This window comes from Sorex fumeus, unplaced genomic scaffold (genome assembly GCF_029834395.1).
Source record: "Sorex fumeus unplaced genomic scaffold, SorFum_2.1 ptg000013l, whole genome shotgun sequence".
In the NCBI taxonomy this organism is placed as follows: domain Eukaryota; kingdom Metazoa; phylum Chordata; class Mammalia; order Eulipotyphla; family Soricidae; genus Sorex; species Sorex fumeus.
Window position 1 is genome coordinate 17,511,412 of NW_026606070.1, and position 13,686 is coordinate 17,525,097.

A 13,686-nucleotide genomic window follows, 5' to 3' on the forward strand; every position below is an offset into this window, starting at 1 on the left:
GCACGGCAGAGCCTGGCAAGCTCCTCGTGATGTATTCGATATGCCAAACACAGTAACAACAAAGTCTCCGATGGAGATGTTACTGGGCCCGCTCGAGCAAATCGATGAACAATGGGAGGACAGTGACAGTGACAGTGACAGATTTATTTAATTTTTTTAAAATGAAGTACTTTTTTCATCCATAGTGGGATGGGAGCGAGGATTTTCTAGGTATTAAGAGTAAATATTTTTGCCCCATAGTTCTAAGCAAAAGAACAGTGTTATTGCTAAGAAAGGGTGCTAATGACTCTTTCTGCATTTTCTGTAGCAAAACAGTACACAAACCCTATGCTATGGGCTCTTTTAAGACACCTAAATATACAGTTAAACTCTAAGACAGTTGAGTTTTGTTGAATACAAAGGAAGAGCTAAATCCCTGTTAAAACCATAACATAAAATGCTGGTCAACCTCCATAAAACCATGAAGTAAAATTTTGGTCAACCTCTGTAATCCAAATAAGAAAAAAAAAGAAGTATGCATAGAAAGAGCTAGAAGAAGCCACAAAATGAAAACCTTCCATTTCTTAGCCCTATTAACTCCATTCATTACCACATGTGCTTATATAGTGCTACAGTACTGGTTATTTTGTTCCTCAATTTTCATTCTTCAAAATCCAATTCTGTTAGTTTTGCTCCATTTATAACAAATAGATGCCTTCTCATACAGATAGATTTAGACCTTAATCTGGTCTCTTCACCCCATTCTATGAGGCAAGGATAAAGGGAGCAAGGAATTCTGTAACTTTATAGAGAGCATCTTCTAAAATTCCCAAATCATGATTATTCCCGCCTGAAACAGTCCTCCCAGTGGTAAGTACTACCAAGTTTTGTCATGTCAGTACTCCCAAAGGAAGATCTATTACTTTAGCATACGTACTCTAACACATTTTGCTTCCATGACAGAGCATAAATGGTGCTTGAATTTGTGACTTACATCGTTCAAGCATATTCATATGAAGTCCTTTTGGGTGGTAACTCAAGCTGAGTGTGGCTGTGGACAAGAACTGCCTGTCTTGACATCACAATGGTTACAAGTAGGCCAGTTGCAACCTGTTTCACTTGTTAAAAATAAAACAGAAAATTATAAAACTGTTCATCCTATTCTCTCTTCACTTTGGCACATTAAATTTTTTCCTAATATATGAATCAGTAAAGATGGAAATGTTAATGTGTTTTAGTCTTAAGTGTCATTTTTTGTCAGAAGAAAAGGTACATAACGTGCAGTTACCAATAAGGACACTCACCACCCTAGTCACATGAATTTGGAACTCAGAACACATTCCAGAGACTTACTTGTGAAAGGTGAGTAAATCTCACAGAACATCATATTATTACCATATTTCATGAAGTTGATCATTTCTTGTAAAAATGTTTGATTATGTCAATTGAAAATTATAGAAAAGATAAAACTAGAAAGTAAAGGTAAAGTAAACACCCTCCCGTTGTTCGTCAATTTGCTCAAGCGGGCCCAGTAACATCTCCATTGGAGACTTTGTTGTTACTGTGTTTGGCATATCGAATACGTCACGGGTGCTTGCCAGGCTCTTCCGTGCAGGCGAGATACTCTCGGTAGCTTGCCGGGCTCTCTGAGAGGGGTGGAGGAATCGAACTCGGGTCGGCCATGTTGGCTGCATGCAAGGCAAATGCCCTACCGCTGTGCTATCGCTCCATATTTCCCAAAATAAATATTTTACAAGAGAATGTAAATAAATTATGGTGGTTACCCAAGGGAAAGAGGAGCTGACATGGTAGAATATGCCAGGGGCTAGTTTTGGTAATAGCATGACACTGAAACGTTTGCAGTCAGAGTTGTAGTATGTAAGTAGAGATATGTGAACCAAATCTCAAATTTTTGTATCATACATCAATGATAAATCAATTAAAATTATGAAAAACAAATTTCCAAACACTCCAACATGCTCCAAAGATCTTTCACAGATCAGTCGATAAAGGGAAGTTGTATTTATAGCACCACCTTGTGAAAAAGTAAGGAATTTTAATTCCAAGGTAATAAGCAAAAAACCTTTCCAGGATGATTAAAAATGGGTTAAAAAAAAAAGTAATGGTTTAGTTTTTTAGTTTAAAATATGTAGATCCCTAGAAACATAAAATTGTATAAAAAAATTTTATCCTACTAGTTTTTATTAGAATTAACTTGTGGTATCTAAAAAGCAAGGGTGAAGATAAAAAACAAAAAATAAAAAGCAAGGGTGATGTGGTGTTGAAAGATTTTTTACTAGCGTGAAAATAAAATGAAACTACTTGCACAAAATCTTTCCAGGTCATATGAACTTGATTTGGAGGCAAAAAAGGAAGTAAAATGTAAAATATATAGACATATATGGCATTTGAGATTTTTGTTAACTTAAATGTCTAGAACTACTTAAGGAAAGTGAATAATGGATTATTTCAGACAGCATCTTAAAACCATATGATATATCTCAGTAAAAATTTTCTGCATTATTTTAAAGGTGTGTCATCAGTTTTAAAAACAAGTTTAATTTTTGAAAAATAGTAAGTGCTTGGTTTTCAGTCATATAATGTTCCAATCCAATCATGAACAACTTTGTAATTTTGCATCTCACTATGATCCAATAATTCAATAATTCAAAGGATAATTGATGATTAATTAATAGATATATAGATATATACTAAAAGTTTTTCTGCCCCAGATAGCAAAACACACTAAAAGTCCACTATATTAAAATGAATGTTGTGGGGCTGAAGCGATAGCACAGAAGGTAGGGCATTGGCCTTGCACTTGGCAGATACGGGTTAGAACCCCAGCATGGTCCCCTGAGCACCGCCAGGAGTAATTCCTGAGTGCATGAACCAGGAGTAACTCCTGTGCACCACTGGTTTTGACCCAAAAAAAGCAAATAAATAAATAAATAAATAAATAAAATAAAATGAATGTTGTTTGCTCAAAGTACACAATAAGTCAGCGGATCTTAATGGAGAATGCAGAAATAGAGCCAAGTTTATAATAAAATTTTCTTATTTAACATATAAAGAAAAATGATAATTATGTGTTTCTAGTGTAAAAATTAGTAAATAAAAAGTATTTGTTAAAGAGAACAATAAGCATTGTTAGAAATCCCATAAACAGCTTTGGAGGATTTCTCACTGTTCCCATTCCAGAGAAAACTCCAGTCATGAGACGTCTTGTCCTGTGCTTGCTAATGATTTAACTGGACACAGCCTGAAGCAAAAAGAAGGAATGGGGAGTTAAAAGTGCCTAGGAAGTCTCCCTTTCATGTGTGTTTGCACTGGAAAAGGAGGACTGGACTGAAAAGGAAGAAAAAAGACTAACCAGATTTTTTTCAGACTAAATGGTTGAGTCTGCTTAGTTAATTAAATATGGGCTGTATTTCATGTCTGCTTTACTCTAACATGTTCTGGTTATCATGTGTATGTCAGGAATTATACATTACAACTCAATAGACTGCATCCCCAAGTGCATTATAAGGTAAGGTAAAGGTAAAGGCCCTCCCGTTGATCGTCGATTTGCTCGAGCAGGCCCAGTAACGTCTCCATTGGAGACTTTGTTGTTACTGTGTCTGGCATATCGAATACTCTCGGTAGCTTGCCGGGCTCTCCGAGAGGGGCGCAGGAATCGAACTCGGGTCGGCCATGTTGGCCGCGTGTAAGGCGAACGCCCAACCCGCTGTGCTATCGCTCCAGCCCTTGCATTATAAGGTGTTCTATAAATTTTATTTGCAAAATCTTTCTAATACTTTCTCATTCAGGGAGTCTATGTAAAAGACTCAGAAGCAGTTCCTTCAGACTGGGTATAAAACAAAGAATAATGCTACAGTGAACTTAGAAAAAAATGGATGCTTAGAAATTATAGGAACTTAGAGTTTTCAGCATGAGCCTCAATGAGACAAACAGATGTATATTGTTTACAGTGTATGTTGTCCAAATTTTAACTCTCCTTTTTCACCTATTAGTGACAATAAAACATAGATGGCACCTTATTGTGAGTAACGTGGAACATTTACTTTCCTCTCTTCTTGATGCTTTTAGTATGTTTTTTAGTGTTTCATGGTAATATGTTCACCTTCAGGACTACAAAAAGAAAATATCCTGTTGGTAGCAGGTACTGTCTCTACTGTAGATCAGAAGACCTCAAGACAACTTTGAGATGTCAAACTCTTCCAGGAAAACAGAGTACAAAATGATGAGGTTAAATGACAAGATCATGTCCAAGTAGTAATTATAATTGGACAAACTGCATGATGTCCTGTGCCCCTTCTAGGATTATCTTGTGAATACAGAATAAGGAGTAGTTAACTAAACACCCCCAGGTGGCCCTAAAACCTGGGGGAAAACAATGCAAAAAAAATTAAAACCTTCCCATGTTGAAGTATATTCATTAACTTGAAGAATAGGTCGTCCAAAGAAACTAGCTTAAAATGGAGTGAAACTCTTGCCAGCAGCCTGAATCAAGTGGAGACCTCTTGAGGACACTTATGCAAAGCAACTCCTTAGACCTTTAATTCACTTTTGGTTGGTGGGGCAGTTGACCCACAACTGACTGTGCACAGGGTTTATTCCTGGTTCATGCTAAAACCACTTCTGGTGGTGCTCAGGGGATCATATGAAGTGCCAGGGACAATATGCATTAGGTGTGTCTAAGGCAAGTCTAAATTCCTGCACTATTTCTCTGGGCCCTGGAATTTAACAATTACAAGTAAATAAATGATCACATTAAGGCGATGTAAAATACCAGATTCCAGTTTAATCAAGCAACTACAGATAAAATTTATTTTATCTATTGCTAACCCAAAGAAAATTAAATTCAATGGCATCATGAAGCTTATATATCAATCAATAAGTGCAAAGAACAACCAGAAGGGCACAGAACATAGTTATATAGAGTAATTACTCAAGTTTTTAAGAAATGAATTGATATCTACTCAGTTATGTGAGTTCAGTGGTGTGTGCCTGGCCCATGTGTTCAGCAGCTGAAAGCTTCCACCCCAGACACCCTAGCAAAGGACAAGAGACAGTCAAAATGGCCCATTTAATGCAGAGCTGTTAGCATACTTATAGAACATCTGAGGGAGTTTGAGGCAAAGGGCTGCACGTAGGTTTGATTTATAATTTACTCAGGTAAAATATTTCAATGGAGGGAATTCTCTGGGGGTGGGGGAGTTTACAGAAACACTGTCTCCCAGAGACATCTATACTATTTTTTTTTCTTTCCCTCTAATTGCACATACTAAACAATTAAGTTTTCTTATTATTAACACTTGCAGTTATTTGGATAAACACAGTAAGAGATATAGATCCAAAACTTAGTTCTATGGGATCCAGGCCAAGCAAAGATTTTACTGAAAAATCCTCAGGTCGGTTCAGATTGTCCTTCCCGGTAGGGTCCTGTCTCTTAAGTCATAATGACTTGTATGGTGATAGTGCTTTTATGCTTTCTAGACTGTCACATTTCAGTGATGGGATAACTTTGCCACTCACCCCACGTTCATCCAAGTCCCACTGTGGGACACCCTTTTTTGGTGTGTTAGGAAGTATGGCAACGGAAGCTGTAGTCAAGTAATTATGATGGATATCCAGGAGTAGATATATTTCTGAATTAATCAACTCCCAAATATTAGGGGCACCGCATTATTGGTCTCTCTGTGTTTAAGCAAAAAAAAAAACATTGCTCTATAGTAAAATATGAAAAGTTATAGGGGAATTAGAAAAGCAAGTAACTCACTTCAAATATAATTTCTAGAATCACCAGAAGTTTTAACTTCTAAGTAACCAAGACTGACTTGGAGTATGTAACAATAATAGATAAAGCAGAAATGAAAGGTTAAAGTTAAACTCAGGAGATTAGAGATGCTCACAAGAGCACTGTAAATTTCTCTGGAGGCGGGGGGAGTAAAGGGAAGAATTCATTAATGAAGCCTAAAGCACTTAGGGTTAATAGCCAACATATCCAATAAGTTACAAATGTACATTTCTATTATTAGAAAGATTTTTGAAAACAAAAGAAAATCCTCAAGCATTTACCAGTGAAAATGGTACTTTTTGTATTTATGAAAACTTATGAAACAATTTCCCATAATTTTAAATATATTTAAATTACCCAAGACCTTTATACAAGTCTCTGAATCTTTATCTACATTTTTTAGACAAGTACAGGTTTAATGCACCTATTTTTAATAAAACTAGTTATAGGAAAAAATGGAAAATATTGCCTACTCAACAAGTATAGGGCCAGGGAGTGTGGTCTGAGAAAGACCACACTCTCTGGCCTTTCTACTACTACTAGTAAGTTTTCCAAAGAAACAATATCACACCTCTCATTAAATGCAACAAAAACTGGTTACTTCACGGTCATATAGTTAGATTGACATACACTAAAGGTTTTAGAGAGATTGACTATATGGGATTTTGATATATGGGTTTTTCAGTCTGAAACTCAAGCTGAAAAACAGCCCCTTAACAAAGTATGTTTATCTTTCTAGTATTTTTGGTCTTTTCTCACTTATACTCAGAATTGATTAGGCATAGATATTATGACCAAGTACAAAGTCATTGTACTAGAGCATATAATCTTTCCACAGATAAATTGGAATATAACGACCATTTGCTAATAAAACTATTATATATCCCTGCAGTCTTCTTTGAACTTTTTAGTAGCCTTTCTGTAAAGTCAGATCTATTAGTATCTATTTGATATCAGATGGAACTCTCAAGATTTTAGGTATATCATAGATAAACTCTACACTACCTATCATGGCTTAAATGGAGTCACTTATTTATTTTCTTTTTATTCAAATGCTGAATTCATCATATATGGTCCACATTAAAGTCTCTGATATTTCCAAGAATTGATCAAAATTATTCAAATAATTTAAAAACTTGGATCATAGTGAGAACATGAAGTCAGCCTGTAACTCATTGTGTATAGCATGTATGACAATGAGAAATTAGAAACATGCTTTGAGATGTTTGTCTTCAAGTTAAGTATCCTCCGAACCAGGATGGAGTTGGATAAATTCATAGATATTATACCTTCCCTCAAAAGTATATAGTCTTTACACCAGGTAGCCTCATCTTTAGATAAACACTTGTTTTCATTAATTTCAGTCTTAATCTGTATTTATATGTTCTGTATATTGTCACACAGATTTAAGTCTACATGGGCTTGTAGATAGTAAGTAAGTAAGTAAGTAAAGGCCCTCCCGTTGATCGTCGATTTGCTCGAGCAGGCCCAGTAACGTCTCCATTGGAGACTTTGTTGTTACTGTGTCTGGCATATCGAATATGTAGATATATAATCTTACATATATGCACATGAATGCATACATATAAATTATGTGTAATTGTTGAATTTATTCATAGAAAATTCACATTTATAGAATGTATTTCTATAGAAAGAGTCATGTACTAAATATGCTAACTTTACTTCTTCAGATTCACTTTCTACTTTTTTTTTATATTGTCCTTTGCCCTGGGAGGTTGAAGTGTATGGATTATATTAGCAAAATGCTGGGTCTGCTGGTTTATATTTGGCAGGAGATCTGAGGGAGAGAAGAGAGTCAAGTTAACGATTATTTTCCTGGATCTTTCCCAGAAGGCCATATTAAATAGACTACATGCTTCATTCAAATTAACTCGATGACATTTACTTCCTAATTTCCATGTTTTTATTATGACATCCTCCACAGGTCTATGTAATGAGCCTAAATCAGGAATGCCTACGTTGAAATTTTTTCTGGGACATAAGTTTTTACTCTTTTGCAAGTAAAAGAATTGGGGACATGCAGAGAGCTTACAGTACTTTAAGATTCCAAACACTTAGGAAGGCACACTAGGAAGACTTTCATTCTTTTCCAGTCTAGCAGGCAAAATTATCTAATAGCTTTCAGATATTTCACCTTCCTGCAATTCTGTAGCAGCTTGAAATCCACAGTGCTTCTTCATTTTTTCTTGCAGAGTAAAGAAAATCTTAATAAAAAATTCCCACTGGTGTCAAGCTTGTGATATTCATAGAGGAGAGTATGACAATATAAAATAATGACATACTCATTTTTGTTGAATAGGAAGCTTCAAGTTCCATTATTTAACTGGCAGATAAATTTAGAGGTTTTAATGTTTGTCTTTATTGATGCATGACAAAAAAAAACAGACAAAAACAAAGTTTGCACAGAAAATATTTTGATCTTATGGAAAAAAACAAGCTTCCAGTCAGTTTTGAATTTGTTGTGTTTGTTTTGAAAACATGTTTTGACCATGTTTCCACTATTACCAGGTGGTTCAACGGAGTTTGTACAGGCCTGTCTCTGAATGGTATAGTCATAGTTTTAAGTAGTATAATACACTCCAGAGCTTCTTGGCTCTGCTTGTCTTCCCTTTGCTCCTACACGGGTATTCGTTCTTACCTGTCAGACTTGCCCATGCAGATCTCGAGAAATAATGTCACTTTTAACTGAGGGTTTCAATAGAAACATAGGATCCATAAAACCACCATCATGTTATGCATGAGTATTCTACCTGCAACCAGAAGCAAAAGTCAATTTCTATTTTGCAAAAGCAAGAAATCTCTGCTTTCTTTTTACCAATACTATTTATAGTTATCTGGTAAACAGTTCAGGAGATTTCAGTGGGTTCTTTGTTTCATTTTTCCAAGCAAAAACAAAACACTCTTCATTGAGCCTTCTAAATCTTTAAACAGCAAACTTTGTACAGATTAATCATCAACCTTTCACAGCTTTATAAAGGCAAGCTTGGCTTTCTTAATACTCAGGAAGGATTATTTCGGTCGATTGAACATAAAAGTAAAACTTACATTGACCAAGTGCTCTAGAAACAAAATCTGGACCCTTCAGTTCTTCAAAACAAGCACCTGGTAAGTGATTTATCAGCTCTTAAAATGCTGTATTTTTCATAAAGCTACCTTACAATATTAAAAAATTAGGAATGAGAAATTTTTAATATAGGTGTTTTATCAGAAAAAGAGTACTAATTAGGAATTATTAGGTCCAGGTTTTCTATGATGGCGTCACAGATTACATTTGATATTTATATTTGTACTAAAATAATTTCCTGTACTGATTTTCAGTTTATAAAGCTAAATATAATGTAAAGGCTATCAAACTTCCACTTTCAGTATTTCTTTTTCACTGAAAGAAATATTGTAACAATAAAATGTCTTAAAATCTGTATGAAAATATGAAAACTAGATGTAGTTAAAGATATAATTTCAAAAAACTTCTTGGTGAAAACTCCTTCTGAAATTCACAATGAAAATACATTATATGCATGTTAGAGATGCATTTTCTACTGATGGCTGCTTTATTCCCTTTTTTCAAAACTATTTACACTGTATGGCAGGCACATTTTCCACAATAATTTATCTGTAATATTCTTCAATATTAAAACAGAGACCTAAAAAGTTTCTAATTTCTAATAAATTTCTTGAAGGATTGTAAATGTTATTTGAAATTTTTTCCTATGTATCTTTATATTGTGACTTACGCAACTCATTTCCTTATAATCTTTTTTATACACATTCACATTTTACCTTGGATTTGTTAATATCAGAGCAATATATTGTTTGTTTTTGTTTCGGGGTCCCACACTTGGTGATACTCAGAGGTTACTCTTGCACTCAGGAATTATTTCTGGTTGTGCTTCCAGGGGTTATATTGGATAACGAGGATAGAATCCCCAATGGACCAGGCAAGTGTCCTACCTGATATACTGTCACTCTGGTCAAAAACAGAGCAGTATTTTAAGAGTGTTATATTAGTACAATTAAAAAGTCTCTATAAACAAAGTTACATGATCTATTGGTTACTGTATTAGTAAAGTATTTAATATATTTTGATAACAAGTGAAAATATTTGATTTTTCAAAAACCTTGATTTTTAATTTGTAATTTATAATTAAAATCCATTGTGTTTGAAATTCAAATATCTCTGGAAAATCAGATTAATCTTTTAGTCTAATATCAGTCAAAGAAAATGAGTGAGTAACCTACATTATTATTTAAAAGGATCTTGATATTTCCTGAGACATGGAAAATAAATAAGTATTTAAAATTTATATGTCAGTGTTCTTAAATAATAAAAAATTGTTTTTTAATGTTTTGTTTATATATATCTTTAGCTGCTAACATATATGAAACTATGATGTTTAAAATTACTACTCTTTATTCATTATATTCCACACAAGATGGGGTAATATAGTCTTATCATATAATATCCAGTTTTTCAGATACACTAAAAGAGATTTTGAAGTGATTAAAAATAATGTTCATTGGGCATCACATGACTTCTTTTCTATTTCATGATGATTTAGTATTTTAAGAGCATTTTCAACAACAATGGGATCCTTTGTAGTTCTCAAAATGTTAGAAAATGTGTGTCTGTAGTCATTCCCTCTGAAAGAAACTTCCTGTTGTATTCCTAACTTTGATAGAAATAACCCTGAAAGAGTGTGAAACTGATTTCAAAAGTTGAGAGGAAGTAACTTTCAAAAGCCTTTATAAATTTGAAGAATACATTCAAAGGTTTATAGAATTTAAAACTGATTTCAAATACTGATACAATTGCTTTCAAACGTTTTTATAAAACTTCAGAAAGGCTCAAGGACTTATCCCTAGGCAGAGTCCAAGACTATAAACTCTTAAAAAATCCCAAATGGAGACCTCATCCACTACTGGTGGGAATGCTGGTTCAATCCTTATGAAAAACAGTATGGAGATCTCTGAATAAAGTCTGACTTGAGCTGACATATGACCTATTACAGCACTGAGTACATGAGCTAAGATATAGAATCAACCTAGATGTCTAATGACAGATGAGTGGATTATGAAGATCTTGTATATATGCACAATGGTATATATGCACAATGGAGTACTATGCAGCTGCAAAAAGGATAAAATCATGCAATTTTCTGCAATTTGGATAGAACTGAAACATATTATGTTAAGTAGCCAGAAGAAGAAAAAATACAGGATGACCTTTACTTATCTGTGGCATATAGAATAACTGGATGAAAGAATGTATTGATGAAAGTAGAGAGGGAATGAAATCTAAGATGATTGTAAGAAGCAGACAGGAAGTAATAGGAAATGGGAATCAAGGACCTGGGTGTATAACTTGATCTCTTGATCACTTGACATCCCATTACTCATTGATTTGCTGAGCGGGCACCATTAATGTCTCCATTTGTCCCTATCACGTGCTAGTGTAGCCCATAGGCATCTGCTCATTCTAGGAACACAAACAGCCTCAAACTGATCATTCAGGGTCTTGACGAAGAAGTCTGACCATCTCATAAGTGGGTGGCCACGCAATCTTTTGACGTCCCGTGGAATCCAATCAGTAATGGCTCTAGTCCATTGGTTGTCTCCAAATCTCATTACGTGTCCAGCCCATCTGATTTTCGACGCCTTGGCAAATGAGACAGCATCTCTGATTCTCAATCGTCAATGGTGGTTGGAACTCCAAATTCTATCACTTGAGTGAAGTGTGATCCAAAGCTCTTTCGATTCTTCTTTGGAGACCCGAATAGAGTTCTCATCCTGTTTTCATAGCCCCACCCCACCCTGCCCTGTCTGCTTCCCCAACCTCCAGCGACCCAGGGATGGTACAACTATGTAACCAAATTGAATATTCAATAGCACTGAAAGCAGGAGATCCAAAGCAAAACAATCAAACTTTAAAATGTGCCTGCTAAGGAGTCCACCTGGAGTTGGAAGCGCAGGTGTGGGGGGGTGGGATCTTGGGGACACCAGTAGAGGGAAGTTGATACAGATGGTAGGAGTGTTGCTGGAGTAGAGGATGCCTAACACTCAAGTGTTTCAACTTTGAAAATCACAGTGTCTCATTAAAATGATAAAGATTTAATTTAAAAATTAAGGGGAAAAAATCACAAATGGGATTAAAGCAAGCAGCAAATTATCTACCTCTATGAAGACTTTATTAAGCTTCATAATATACATATCTTACCCCCTTTTGTATCAGCACAGTTTGAACTGGTTTTATAGAAAAAGAAGAGTTAGGATAAAAATGCTTTCTAGAAAAGAATTTATTATGAAAAGATCTGATGATAAAGGAACTGGCATCATTGCCCAAATAATATTCTTTAGATTCAGTCCATCATAGATAAATTTTCCCCTGTATATATGGTTGTAACTAATTCTGAAACTAGTCTACTCAAAGTAGCAAGAATTCATTATACTTTAGCCATATAACTGCCATTATTTACCAAAGACACTAAATTTTATATCATATTAAAAAAACTTGTATCATAGAAACTATTGGTGGAGATGAAGAAGGAAATATTTTAAAAGACAATGAGGTGGGATAGATAACAAGGGCAACCAGTGCTAGAGTGGATGTGGGAATAAAGGGACACTCATTCATTGCTGGTAGGAATGTTGACTGGTCCAGCCTTTTTGGAAAACAATATGGACATGCCTCAAAAAACTAGAAGTTGAGCTACCAGTTAACACAGCAATACCACATCTGGTAATATATCCTGGGGGTTGAAACACACAGCAGAAACACCATCTGTACTTCTAAGTTTATTGCAGCACCATTTACAATAGGCAGAATCTGAAAACAACCCAAGTGCCCGAGAATAGAAGATTGGATAGAGAAATTATGGTACATCTCACAAATATATATATATATATATATATATATAGAGAGAGAGAGAGAGAGAGAGAGAGAGGGAGAGAGAGAGAAAGCTAGAGAGAGAGAGAGAGAGAGAGAGAGAGAGAGAGCAGGAAACTAATATCCAAGGTCAAGGAAAACAGGCCAGGAGGTAATTAGAAATTACCACAAGAGTGTGTGGGGGGGGTGGAGGATAGTTAAGATATAAAAGGGTTCTTTATGACATTTAGTTGGAAATGATCGCTCTGGACAAGAACTGAATGTTGAAAGTAGGTAAAGGGATATACATGATAACATTACAGCATCTGTATTGCCAACCATAAAGATATGAGAAAAAGAAAGAGAGAGAGATGCCTGTCTTAGAGGCAGGTAGGGGTAGGGGATGGTTTAAAGGGGTAGGAGAAAAACTGGGGACATTGGTGCTGAGAAATTACACTGGTGGAAGGAACGATAGGTGTTGGAACATTGTATGATTGAAATCCAATCATGAACAGTTTTGTAATGTTATATGTTACGGTGATTCAATAAATAAATAAATAAATAAATAAATGCAATAGGCTGAGAGCATACTTTGTATTATGATGACTGGTTTGAATACCTTGCACTGCCTGGTCCCCTGAGAACCACCGGAAATGATGCCTGAATTCAAAACCTAGAGAAGCCACCCAGCACTGCCAGATGTGATCCAAAGCCTATCCCCCAAAAAGAATAATCAAATTATCAATAAAAGTACTTACATTGGTTTAAAATCAAAGCAATATATATGTATATGATTTATGAAATTATTTTAAAAATAAGTTGATAAACAGATACAGTGGAGAAATCTTATACTAATACCTCATAAAATAGGTTTTAAACAGCTCAAAGTACTATATATATGTTTATATTAAACTATTTCTAAAATAAGCTGAGAAACATACAGATGAGAAATGTTATACTAACTCCTCATTAAATAAGTCTTAAATAGATCAAAGCAGTATATTTGTATATATTTATATGAAAT

At 34.9% G+C, this 13,686-nt stretch overlaps 1 protein-coding gene across 1 annotated transcript in view; it reads left to right on the forward strand.

Annotated features, from left to right (window-relative positions):
* The first annotated feature begins 8,805 nt into the window (after nucleotides 1-8,805).
* The window catches only part of LOC130020700 (sulfotransferase 1 family member D1), a 33,471-nt gene continuing 28,590 nt past the window's right edge, over nucleotides 8,806-13,686 (forward strand). Inside the window, exon 1 of the mRNA XM_056111331.1 lies at nucleotides 8,806-8,905. The gene's annotated coding sequence lies outside the window, so the exon portion shown is untranslated. The remainder of the gene's footprint in view (nucleotides 8,906-13,686) is intronic.